The following is a 12,496-nucleotide window of genomic DNA, read 5'->3' as shown; positions in this document are numbered from 1 at the left end:
GGGCATCAGGGCATCACTATGGGTAGGAGGGCATCACTGTGGGCAGTAGGGCCTCGCCATGGGCAGCAGGGCATCACCGTGGGCAGCAGGGCATCACCGTGGGCATCAGGGCATCACTATGGGTAGGAGGGCATCACTGTGGGCAGCAGGGCCTCGCCATGGGCATCAGTGCATCACCGTGGGCAGCAGGGCATCACTGTGGGCAGCAGGGCCTTGCCATGGGCAGCAGGGCCTGGCCGTGGGCAGCAGGGCCTGGCCGTGGCAGCAGGGCGTCACTGTGGGCAGCAGGGCATCACTGTGGGCAGCACGGACTCGACGTAGCATCAGGGCATCACCGTGGGCAGCAGGGACTCGCCGTGGGCAGCAGGGCCTCGCCGTGGGCAGCAGGGCATCACCGTGGGCAGCAGGGCCTCGCTGTGGGCAGCAGGGCATCACCGTGGGCAGGGGGGCATCACCATGGGCAGCAGGGCATCACCGTGGGCATCAGGGCATCACTATGGGTAGGAGGGCATCACTGTGGGCAGTAGGGCCTCGCCATGGGCAGCAGGGCATCACCGTGGGTAGCAAGGCGTCACCGTGGGCAGGAGGGCATCACTGTTGGCAGCAGGGCCTCGCCGTGGGAAGGAGGGCATCACCGTGGGCAGCAGGGCATCACCGTGGGCAGCAGGGCCTCGCCGTGGGCAGCAGGGCATCATTGTGGGCAGCAGGGCCTTGCTGTGGGCAGCAGGGCATCACCGTGGGCAGCAGGGCCTCGCCGTGGCAGCATGGCGTCTCTCCTGGCCCGGTGTCGGTTCTGCTTTTCTTCACTCTCAGCTGCCTTTGATGGTGGTGATGAGTCCCCCTTCCTAAAATGCGCAGTGCAGAGTCCTTACAGCTTTCTCCCTTTTCATCCCACTTTTCCCAAACGTTTTATTTTAAACCGATGATAGACTCACGAATGGCTGCAGAGACTGCGGCTCGCGCGCCCCTTGCCGGCTGGTTGGCGTGTGGCGCTGCCGGGGTGGGCGCAGGCACTGGTGCAACCGCGCAGACCAAGGGCGGCCCCTACGCAGCCACTTCCGGTTTTTCACGCACGCCCCTCCTGAGTCCATCCTGGATCCCACGTGATTCATTCAATATTCCCCCTCTTCTCCTCCATCCTCCGGTATTCACCGTCTCCGCTTGCCTGCTGTGACTTCCACGCTTCTTGCTGTGCGGCGGTTCAGCTGTTGGGTAGAATCAGCCTGGGTTTCATTTGCACCGTGTTTTCTGCTGACTGGAGTGAGGCTATGGAATTTTGGCGGGAGCCCCCCGGGGGCCCAGCTGAGCTTCCCGAGTGTCCTGTCACGGCGTCCTGAGGCGGGGTCATCTGACAACGGGGATGTGGGCCAGGGTCCTTCCACGGTGATGAGCATCTGGGGGAGCTGCTCTTCTCGGAGATGCGAAAGCTGCTTCTCTCCGTCTTCCACCCCCTGGCTTCCACATCCGTCGGGGGACTTCCCTGCCCCTCGCTACTGTGGAGTTTAACTGTGACTGCATTAACTCACCCGTGGGCTTCTCGGAGATGCCAACGCTGCTTCTCTCCATCTTCCACATCCACTGTGGGACCTCCCTGCCCCTGGCTACTGTGGAGTTTAACCTTGACGCTCTTAACGCACCTGTGGTCTTCTCAGAGCTGCCAAAGCTGCTTCTCTCCATCTTCCACCCAGCAGCTTCCACATCCATCTGGGGACCTCCCTGACCCTTCTTTACTGTGGAGTTTAACTGTGGCTTTCTGTTGACTCACCGGTGGGCTTCTCCAGTGAAGAGCTGGCCCTTCCCCTCTGCACATGCATTTATTTGATTATTTACTTATTTCAGTATGGACTCATGAGTATTTATATGCTAAGGCACAAAATACATTTTTTAAAATATTGTTGCCTCAGTTGTCCCACGCTGACCCTTGGAAGCTCCTTCAGGCTGGACAGGCTTTTTGTTGTGTTCTCTTGACAAACACACACCCTCTCTGGGGGCACGTCCTTGGTTCCCGGAACACGAGATGCTCTAAGCTGGTCCTGGATCTTCCCCGTCTTAGCCCTGGCATCCATCAGTTCTCCAAGGACCCCAGGTCTCATTGATTCCAATCCAACAACACGGTTTATTTTAGCCTGAGTTGTTCATTGTCTTTAGGAGTGAAAAGATGCCTCTCCTTGTCTATAGCATATTTACATATTTGTTTGATTCTAGTTTCAGAATTTCAAACCCACATGCTACGATAAGTACCTTTACTCACTAGATTGCTGTGTCCCTGCCCAGTCAAGGCTGTTTCCGGGGTGCCTGGGTTGGTTGCATCTCCCTGCCCTCCAGGATCTGTCCCTCTGCAGTGCATGAGGCTCATTTTTCTGTGACTATTGTCCATCCTGGGTTACCCCCCACCTAATGTCCTGATGGGTCACAGTCGCTCATTTCTGGAGCAGATGGAGGGATGGGGAACATCACGACTGTTCTTCAAGTCACAGCTATCAGAAAAGAGACTCAGCAAAGATGCTCAGCCTCTCCCCATCCTGACACCCCTTCCCACTCCCCAGTGCTCGCACCACACAGGAACCGGTTTCTAAGACTTCTGGTTCAATGAGTAAGCAGGTGGCAGCTGCACGTGATCCTGTTCCCCTTCCTTCTCTCGTGTGGGGGCACTGGAGACAAATATTCTTAGGGCTTCTCCACTCTCACCGGATAGTCCACCCTGGAAACCTGTCTGCTTCTCCTCACAGGGACCCTCCTCCTTCCTCAAGCCACACAGCGCCCTGTTGTGTGAATTCACCTGTTCATTCAACCCACCCTTCCACATGACAGAACGTGTGCTATGTACGTAATAAGTATTTTCTCTGTTAGTTGCCCTTGACTTATTGTTTTGGTCATGCATTTAAAGTGGTTTGTCAAATTTATCAGTCTTTTTCCTTTGCTACCTCTGGATTTTGAGTCATAGTTGGAAAGTCTTTCTCTGAACCAACGTTAAGGAATTTACTCATTGTTTTCTTCGAGTAGTTATGAGGTTTCATGTTTAAACATGGAGATCCCTGGTCCATTGGGAGTTAATTTTTATGTACAATGTGAGATAGAAACTTAATTCTGTACTTTTCCAAAGAGCTGCCCAGTAGTCCCAGGATCCATTACGAAAACGACCATCTTCATCCCGGAGCTTGGAGACTCCCCTCTGTCATAGACTAAATTTTCACCGTATTTGGGTCTATTTCTGGAATTTCTGTTTATGAACCACACTTCTGTGATTTTAAAGGTTTGTGATGCTGTCTGATGGGAACTCTATTTCTGAAAAGCCTTTCGTAGATTTTACTTTTAAACGTTAGTTCCCGTACACATTTCGTTCCTCTCAGGCATCTGATGATGTGAGCCCGAGTCCTGCTCTTCCTGCCTCTGTACATGCTTCATTCTTCTCAGGCATCTGATGATGTGGGCCCAAGTCCTCCTCTTCCTGCCTCTGTATAGGCTTCATTCTTCTCAGGCATCCGATGATGTGGGCCGGAGTCCTCCTCTTCCTGCCTCTGTACGTGCTTCATTCTTCTCAGGCATCCAATGATGTGGGCCCAAGTCCTCTTCCTGTCTCTGTACACGCTTCATTCTCCTCAGGCATCCAATGATGTGGGCCCAAGTCCTCTTCCTGTCTCTGTACACACTTCATTCTTCTCAGGCATCTGATGCTGTGGGCCCCAGTCCTCCTCTTCCTGTCTCCTGTCACCACCACTTTCCCTGACACTCTGTTTTGTCATTTACGTTCTCTTGGTAGTTTTCCTGCCTTTCTTTGATGTCCCCTATCACATTTCCATTTGAGATTTGAGTCTATTTTCCTAGGGGACCGTTAAATTTATTATTTTAAGAGCAGTTTTAGGTTTATAGTAAAACTGAGCAGAAAATACAGAGAGCTCCCATAGAGATGTACAACCCCCTATGAGACACACATGGTCCTCTTATTGACACCATGCATTAGTCTTGTGCATTAGTCATAGCTGATGAAACAATACTGATACATTATCATTAACTAATGTCCATGGTTTACATCAGGGTTAACACTTGATGCTGCACATTCCAGGGGTTTTGAAAATGTGTAATGACGTGTGCCCCCCACCACAGTGCCATGAAGAGGTGTGCCCCCTACCACACTGCCACCTAAGATTCTCTAGATTCCATCGGTTCACCCCTCCCTTCCCACAACCTCGAACCATGGATTTCTTTCACTGTCTTCAGAGTTTTGCCTTTTCCCGCAGGTCCTGTAGGTGAAACCATAGGTTGGGGTCTTTTCATAGGGGCTGCTTTCACTACGGATGTGGATGTGCGCTGAGGTCCTCCACGGTGTGTGTAACTCGTGGTCCAGCTCTTTCCAGTGCTGGCTTCTCTGCAGTGTCTGATGTACCACAGTTTTGTAGGAAGCCCCCATGCCATCTTCCACAGTGGCTGGGCCATTTGCAGTCTCCCCAGCAGGAATGAGCGTTTCTGTTCCACATCCCTGCCAGCTGCTGGTGGGGCTCAGGTTGGAGTCAAGCTGTTCTATGTGGTGCTCTTTCATTAGGCAATGAGTACTTATAACTCATACGGAAGTACTATTATTGTGTGTGGTATGTGTTCTTTATTTCTAAGATAATTTTGTCTTTTTCTTTCATTTATTTCCTGAGTTAAATCAACTATTTTTATTATTCTATTTTTCGACTGTATCTTACATTTCTAAATTTCTGATTCAAGGTGGCTTTTCAGATCTTCCAAGGCTGGCTTGAGGATATTTAATCTCTCAGGGGTGTTGATTTACAGATTTCTCTGCCTCGTGGCTGTTTTTGGGGAGTTTTCTTCATTCGGCTTTGGTGAATATTTGCCCCCTGGTTTCCCGCCACAGCTCTGTGTAAATTGTCTTTCTCCCTCTCTTTGGTGACGGTGGGTGACGTAGAAGGCTCTGGCCTGATGGCTTCTGTGTGACTGTTCTCGGGGGGAGGGTCCACACCTCAGCTGTGGGGTCCCCTTCTGTCTTGCAATCTGGAAGTCGTCCTGTTTTCCTTTGCTCCCCAGTCGTCCTGTTTCCCTTTGCTCCCCTTCTTCTCCCCCAGGAACTCTGTGTTTGGGAGACTGGACTGTAAGTCAGGCTTCCACCCTGGGGTCTGGCTGTGAACAGGTGGGCTCTGCCTCCCGGGCTTGCTCCCTGCCCAATGGGCCTCAGTGGCGCCAGCCCCGGCTCCACCTCTCAAGGGCGTCTGTGCAGGTCTGTGGCTCAGCCTCCTTCATTCTCAGTAACTCTGTCCTCTGGGGACGTGGGGTGCTTGCTCCTCCCAGGGGTGTTTCTCAAGCTACTTTCCTCATCAGGCCCCACAGGGCCTCACAGACAGCCTGCACCCCCACCCTCCTGAGCTCCTCCTCCCGCCTTAAATGCCTGCTTCCCGAGCCTGCGAGCTCCTGGAGGCGGGGCTTCCTGAGCCTGTGAGCTCCTTGAGGCCGGGCCGGGTCCTAAGGTCTCTGCATCTCCAGTGCTGGACGCAGCTCAGGGACGGGTGTCTGAGGCAGATGTCCTGTGCCATCCTCCGTTCAAGGCACCCCGTTTCCAGCTGTGATGTCCAAAGGCCAAGCAGCAGCCAGTGAGCAGGACAGGCTCAGGGGGATGCCTCACTGGGGAGTCTCTGCCATCACACCAAGCACCTAGACCCCTCAGCGGACACCTAGACTTTGGTAGGAGGAGGCCACGCAACCTAGAACATAAATAATTCAGGTTCTGCCCTTTAATATGAGACATATAACCATGAGGTCATTTTTTCCAGGTTTCAGAAAAGGAATTTTCTTAAAAGCAGCATAGGGTTGTGTTTGTACTGATGGTTCGCCCAGTTAAGATGGATTTTAATAGTTTCTCCTCTTTCCCATTTTCTTCCTATGTCTTTCTCCACAAACAGGAGCTGGGGACTGGACCCCACTCATATCAAACAAGAACCATTGGCTGCAGATCGACCTCGGAGAGAGGGTGGAGGTCAAGGCGGTGGCCACACAGGGTGGGTATGGGAGCTCCGACTGGGTGACCATCTACATCCTGATGTTCAGCAACAGTGGCTGGAACTGGAAGCAGTACTGGCGGGAGGACAGAATCTCAGTAGGTCCCTGGTGGGAGGACAGCATCTCGGTGGGTCCCCGATGGGAGGGCAGCATCTCGGTGGGTCCCTGATGGGGGGACAGTGCCTCGGTGGGTCCCCAATGGGAGGACAGTGTCTCAGTAGGTCCCTGACAGGAGGACAGCGTCTCGGTGGGTCCCTGATGGGAGGACAGCGTCTCGGTGGGTCCCCAGTGGGAGGACAGCATCTCGGTGTGTCTCTGACGGGAGGACAGTGTCTCTGTGGGTCCCCTCCTGGCAGTACTGGCTCCTGGGGCCTGGCCTGCAGGGATGTCGTCCCCAGGGAGCCCTGGAGAACTTGGCTCCAGTAGAGAACAACAGCTCCAGGATTTCCTGGCCAAGGTTTCCTGCGTTTTCAGATGCACAATTTAGTAAGTATGTAATACAGTAAAACAATTCTATGGCATAGTGGGAAATTGGAAGAAAGCCTGGGGTTTCTACTAAAACCATGGACGGCATCATGTGTAACCAGCCTGCGTTTTGCACAGTCATTTGGAGGGTGGTGTTGGGGCCACATCACTTCACATGAACCCAGTGAGCACAGCCTGACCCCTACACTTTTGGTCTGAGGCTTCTGAAAGGCACGGATGGACACGTCTCCCTGTGCACAACCATTCAGTGGGCTCTGCCCTCTGTCCCGTGACCACATTCAGTAGGTTTTTGGGCAGAGACTGCCTAGAGATTCAACGACCTTGTGTCTCTGGTCCCTAAACTGTCACACACCTGTGCTTCTTTGGGGCAAAATGTTTTTGTTTGTCTAGCTTGTGACTTTTAACAAGTCATGCAATTTTCTGCATATCTTTCATGACATAATTACTGAAGTATCCCAGACAAATTCATTTAACATTGCTGAGCTCAGAGAGTGGTTTAAAATGTTCAGTTTTGTGGCTGGAGTGAAGCCCCAATAAAGGAGACACTGGTGGCTGTTGTTTACAAACAGCAGCCACCACAGAACGGAGGGCACGGGCAGTGGGTGTTTGGTAATGGACGTTGAGGGGAGCCGGTGTGAGGGGCTGTGGCCAGGGCAGGGCATCAGCCTTCACTTAAAACACCAGCTGAAGGCAAAAGGGATGGGAGGAAGCCGTGAGCTCCGTGCCATACTCAGGCAGCTCTGCATTTCCTCTTCGTGTTCTCCCTGACAAGACGGGAGAACAGAGGTTCTCAGTGAAGCTCCCATGACCAGCACAGATGAGCCAGAGAGCCCAGGAGCGGCTCTCGTGGGTCAGCCACGTCCCCTGCACAGACCTCCCGGACCTGGCTCTGTGTCCTCCATGTATGGAGGATGTGGGCTGGGTTGACCCTGGGATAAGCCAGGGCCGGGACCACCCTGGCCAAAGCAGACGGAGGGGACGTGAATGATGCTTCAGCAACCCCGTCCTGGGAATAGACGCCAGACCAGCTGTGACTCTAGTTACAAATCGAGTAGTAGCTTCAAAGACAGGTCCCATCCTGGGAACAGATGCCAGATCAGCTGTGACTCTAGCCACAAATCAAGTAGTAGCTTCAAAGACAGGTCACCACTGCGGCATGCACGTCAGCACTAATTATATTAAGACTGGGTTGTTGGCACGATTTAGAAAGAACAAAGGGAGCTGGAGACACTGTGGGAATTCTCACCTTCTTTTTCCAGCTGTGCTCTCAGCATCCCTCTCTTCCTGCTGACTGTCCTCAGGGGAAACAGATTCAGGACCAAGCTCCGGCCACACTGAGGGGGACACACTGCTAACTGCAAAGGCCACGATAACTGCACTGTCATTGTGTCCCTCACCTGTCCCCGTTATTCCAGGGAGGCCCCTTTAATTATAAGCAAATGCCATTTGTTGTTTGGCTTTTTAAAATTGTGGCGCAATATATATAACAAAAAAATTACCATTTTATTCATTTTCAAGTGTGTAATTCAGTGACCTAAGTGTCACACTGTTGTGCAAACATGGACACCATCCATCTTCAGGACTTTCTCATCTTCCCAAACCGAGACTCTGCCCCCATTAAGCACACTCTCTATCCAACCCCTCAGCCCCCGGCACCTCCATCCCACTCACCGTCTCTGTGACTTTGACGACTCTAGGGACCTCATAGAAGTGGAATCAGTCAGTATTTGTCTTTTTATAATTAGCTTCTTCCACTTAGCACCACATCCTCAGGTTTCACCACATTGTACAGGTGTCAGAATGTCCTTCCTTTTGAAGGGTAAATCACTCTGTTGTATGGATAGACCACATTTTGTTTATCCCTTCACCCATGGAGGGACTTTTGGTTGCTTCCATGTTTTCACTATTATGAATAACACTGCTGTGAACATGGGTGTACAAGCATCTCTTTGCAAGCTGCTTTCATTACTTTTGCATACATATCCAGAAGCAGCATTGCTGGATTGTGTGGTAGAACCGTGTTTCCATCTTTTGAGGACACGCCCTACTGTTTTCCATAGTGGCTGCATCATTTCACATTCCCCAGCCATGCAGGAGAGTTCTCCCCTCCCTTCTGTGCTGACACTGCGTATGGCGCATGTTGTTTAGTAGCAGCGGTGCTGTTGGGGGTGAGGCGTTGTCTGGCTGTGGCTCTGAGCTGCGTCTCTGGATGACGAGTGATTCTGAGCTTCTCACTTGCCGGTGGAGCCTCCGCACATCTTCTTTGGAGGAATGTCTATTCAGGTCCCTCATCCACTGTTAAAATCTGATCATTTTTACTGCTGTTATTTAACTGTGGGAGCTCATTCTGTATTGTGGATATTAACCTTCTGTCATCTGTGTTATTTGCCCGAGTTTTCTCCTGTTCTGTGAGCGGCGTCTCAGTTGCTGACACTGTCTTTCGATGCACCCATGTGTTCGATTCTATTTGCCCGGGTTTTCTCCCGTTCTGTGAGCAGCCTCTCCGTTACTGACACCATCTTTTGATGCACCTGCTTGTTCAGTTCTATTTGCCTGGATTTTCTCCTGTTCCATGAGTGGGCTCTTGGTGGCTGACATCTTTCAATGCACCTGTGTTTGATTCTATTTGCCTGGGTTTTCTCCTGTTCTGTGAGTGGCCTCTCGGTTGCTGACACCATCTTTCAGTGAATCTGTTTGGTTTTATTTGCCTGCGTTTTCTCCTGCTCTGTGAGCAACCTCTTGGTTACTGACACCATCTTTCGATGCACCTGTGTTCGGTTCTATTTGCCTGGATTTTCTCCTGTTCGGTGAGAGGCCACTCAGTGGCTGACACTGTTTTTCGATGCACCTGCATGTTCGGTTCTGATGCGCTCAGTTCTATTCCGCCTTTTGTTGTTCTGCTTTATTTATATTTTAAAAGGGTATTGACAAGTTATGCTGGAATAACTTATCCATACATAATATCAGCTGAGCTATAATTACCATTTTACTTTCAAATCTAAATGTCTCTTCTTTTCAATTTTCTTTTAACCATAGATATTTTTACTTTCACGGAAGCAAAACCTCACTAGCTGATAATTACTAGTATTAATGTTATACTATGATCCTTATTTAAAATAAGACAGGGATGATACTTACAACTTCCACATGATTATTCAGTTATCTGCCTTTACAACGAGTCACACACCATACCGACATCTTCAACCCGGTTATTCCGTTATCTGCCTTTACAGTGAGTCACATGCAATACTGACATCTTCAATACAGTTATTCCGTTATCCACTTTTACAGTGAGTCACACGCGATACCGACATCTTCAACACAGTTATTCCGTTATCCGCCTTTACAGTGAGTCACACACGATACCAACATCTTCAACACCGTTATTCCGTTATCCGCCTTTACAGCGAGTCATACACGATACCAACATCTTCAACCCAGTTATTCCGTTATCACACGTGATACCGACATCTTCAACCCGGTTATTCCGTTATCTGCCTTTACAGCGAGTCACACGCGATACCGACATCTTCAATACAGTTATTCCCTTATCCACTTTTACAGTGAGTCACACGCGATACCGACATCTTCAACACAATTATTCCATTATCTGCCTTTACAGTGAGTCACACACGATACCAACATCTTCAACACCGTTATTCCATTATCCGCCTTTACAGCGAGTCATACACGATACCAACATCTTCAACCCAGTTATTCTGTTATCACACGTGATACCGACATCTTCAACCCAGTTATTCCGTTATCCGCCTTTACAGCGAGTCACACGTGTTCACTGGGGCTTTCCATTTCCATAAGCATTTGCTTTAGACACAGCTTAGCACAGGCCAGAATTCAAGAGCCAGCAACAGGGCAGAGTGGAAATGAGTTTGTGAGGCTGCCACATAGGCGGAGCCACGAGGTGCTGCTGGTGGCTGTTTATGCTCATTTCTTGATCACATGCTAAACAGGGGGTGGGTGATTTCTGGGTGTCCTGGGAAACGGACGCAGCCTTCACGGGTGTCCCGGGAAAGGGGCACAGCCTTCACAGGTGTCCCGGGAAAGGGGCGCAGCCTTCACGGGTGTCCCGGGAAAGGGGCGCAGCCTTCACGGGTGTTCTGGGAAAGGGGCGCAATCTTCCCCTGACGAAGGGTCCCTCCCCTTCTAGACCATGAGGAGTGACTTCCCTAGGTTGCTGGGCATCTGACAGATGTGCTGATGCTGGAGGATGTCCTCGGCTGCGACTACATTATAATCAGGTGTAACAGACAGCAAGGGTACCCGGGGTCACTTCTGCCGCCGTCTTGGTTCTGGTGGGTTTGGCCAAATTCAGTCCCCACCCTGTTTTCCCAGCGAGGTCTAGGACCTTTGTCTTGGGAAACCCGTCCTTCCAAACTCCTGTCTCACTCCCAGAGTCACCTGAGCCTTGAGTGGTGTGGCCCCCACTGCCAGAAAACCAGTCCTCTATGTATCTAGCCAGTAGCTAGTTAGTTATCTGGTGAGTTGCTTCTGGAGGGAAGGCCTGGGATGGGCATGGCCGGCCGGCTGGCTCACGTGGACATCCCTGTGGCTTCACCCTTGGCAAAGGGAAAAGCTGCAGCAATGAGACCACATCAGCCAGATGCCCCCGACCCACCTGTGGGGACCCCACGCGACCATGGGCGGGCTACGCCCTCACATCTATTTCCCCTCCCCCTGCCCGCCTCTGTGTTAAGCTCTAAAGCCTCCCACTGCTTTGCTCTTCTCTTCCTCTACAAACGCAGGGGCTAGCGAGGGCGAAAGGGATGCCACTGCCCCCACGGGCACCAGGAACACAATGGATGGAGCAAGCAGCTCCTTTGCAGTGTTTCCCTGGGGTGACCTCCAGCTGCTAGAAAGGAAATTCCTACTGCACCCAGGGTGCCCCCCAACAGCCCCGCCTGCCCCGGGAAGTGGCTGACCCTGTCCAGGTGTCACTGGCCAGAATTCAGTCTGCTGGGGAATGGCGGCTTGCCAGAACTCAGCCTGTGGGGAAATTGTGGCTCACCACCACTGCACACCTGGTTTGTGGCTCAGGGGCTGCTGGAAACACAGCTTCCTCCCTTGCTTTCCTAAATGAACCCGAGAGGTTGTGCTTCGGGGGAATCTGTAGTTTCTGCAATAAATATGGTAGCTGTGCCGTTCCCATGAAGAACCTGTCAGAGCCCTCATTCAAAAGTCACCTATTATGAATTTGAGGTGTGAGTTATTCAGGATTCACTGATTACTTAAAATTCAAGTTAGGTTTTCCCCATGGTGCAAATTCTTCTGTGATAAATACACCCATCTCTGACATTCTGGGAAAATATATTCGAAAAGAATAGAGAGCAAATTAATTAAAGAAAACATCAGTTTTAGAATAAAAACAGTGTTTTATTTAATAGACACTTTTCTTTTTGCCTCCAAGAGTTATATGCTGGTATGTACTCAGAACAAAATTCAGTAGGATTTTTGAATCATTTACAACTTAATTGTTCTCAGATGTCTTCCAAATACAACCAGAAAACAAACTGGAAGGAGGAGGCCATAACAAGAATGATTTTAATTGGCTCTGTCCTGGAAAGGACATGAACCCTGCAGTTTCTTGAAAGTTACTGCAGCAGGTATGGCGTCTGCCAGCAGCAGAATTCAACCTGAACCATGAAAGGTGGGGTGCGGACAGCAGGTGGCCTTGGAGGTCAGCCTGGTGCACAAAATGGCCCGTGTTCTGCTGAGGTGGGTCCCTGCCTCTGCCCCTGTGTCATTGCCTCTGTCTCTTTCTCTGTGTGTGTCTGTCTCTCTGTGGGGTTCTGTCTCCCCATCTCTCTCTATCACTCTGTCTCTCTGTTTCTGTCTCTATCTCTGTTTCACTCTCTCTCTCTGTGTCTCTCTATCTTCCTCTTTCTTTCTCTCCCTCTCTCATTCTCAGAATTCTGAGTGAGTCATCTGACACATTCTCCAACTGCTATTTCTCTGTAAGATTACACAGCAGCCATTGGTAATAAATTATAGATAGAAA

Source organism: Pongo pygmaeus, chromosome 22, assembly GCF_028885625.2.
Source record: "Pongo pygmaeus isolate AG05252 chromosome 22, NHGRI_mPonPyg2-v2.0_pri, whole genome shotgun sequence".
NCBI classification, from domain to species: domain Eukaryota; kingdom Metazoa; phylum Chordata; class Mammalia; order Primates; family Hominidae; genus Pongo; species Pongo pygmaeus.
Note: the sequence above shows the minus strand (reverse complement) of the source record.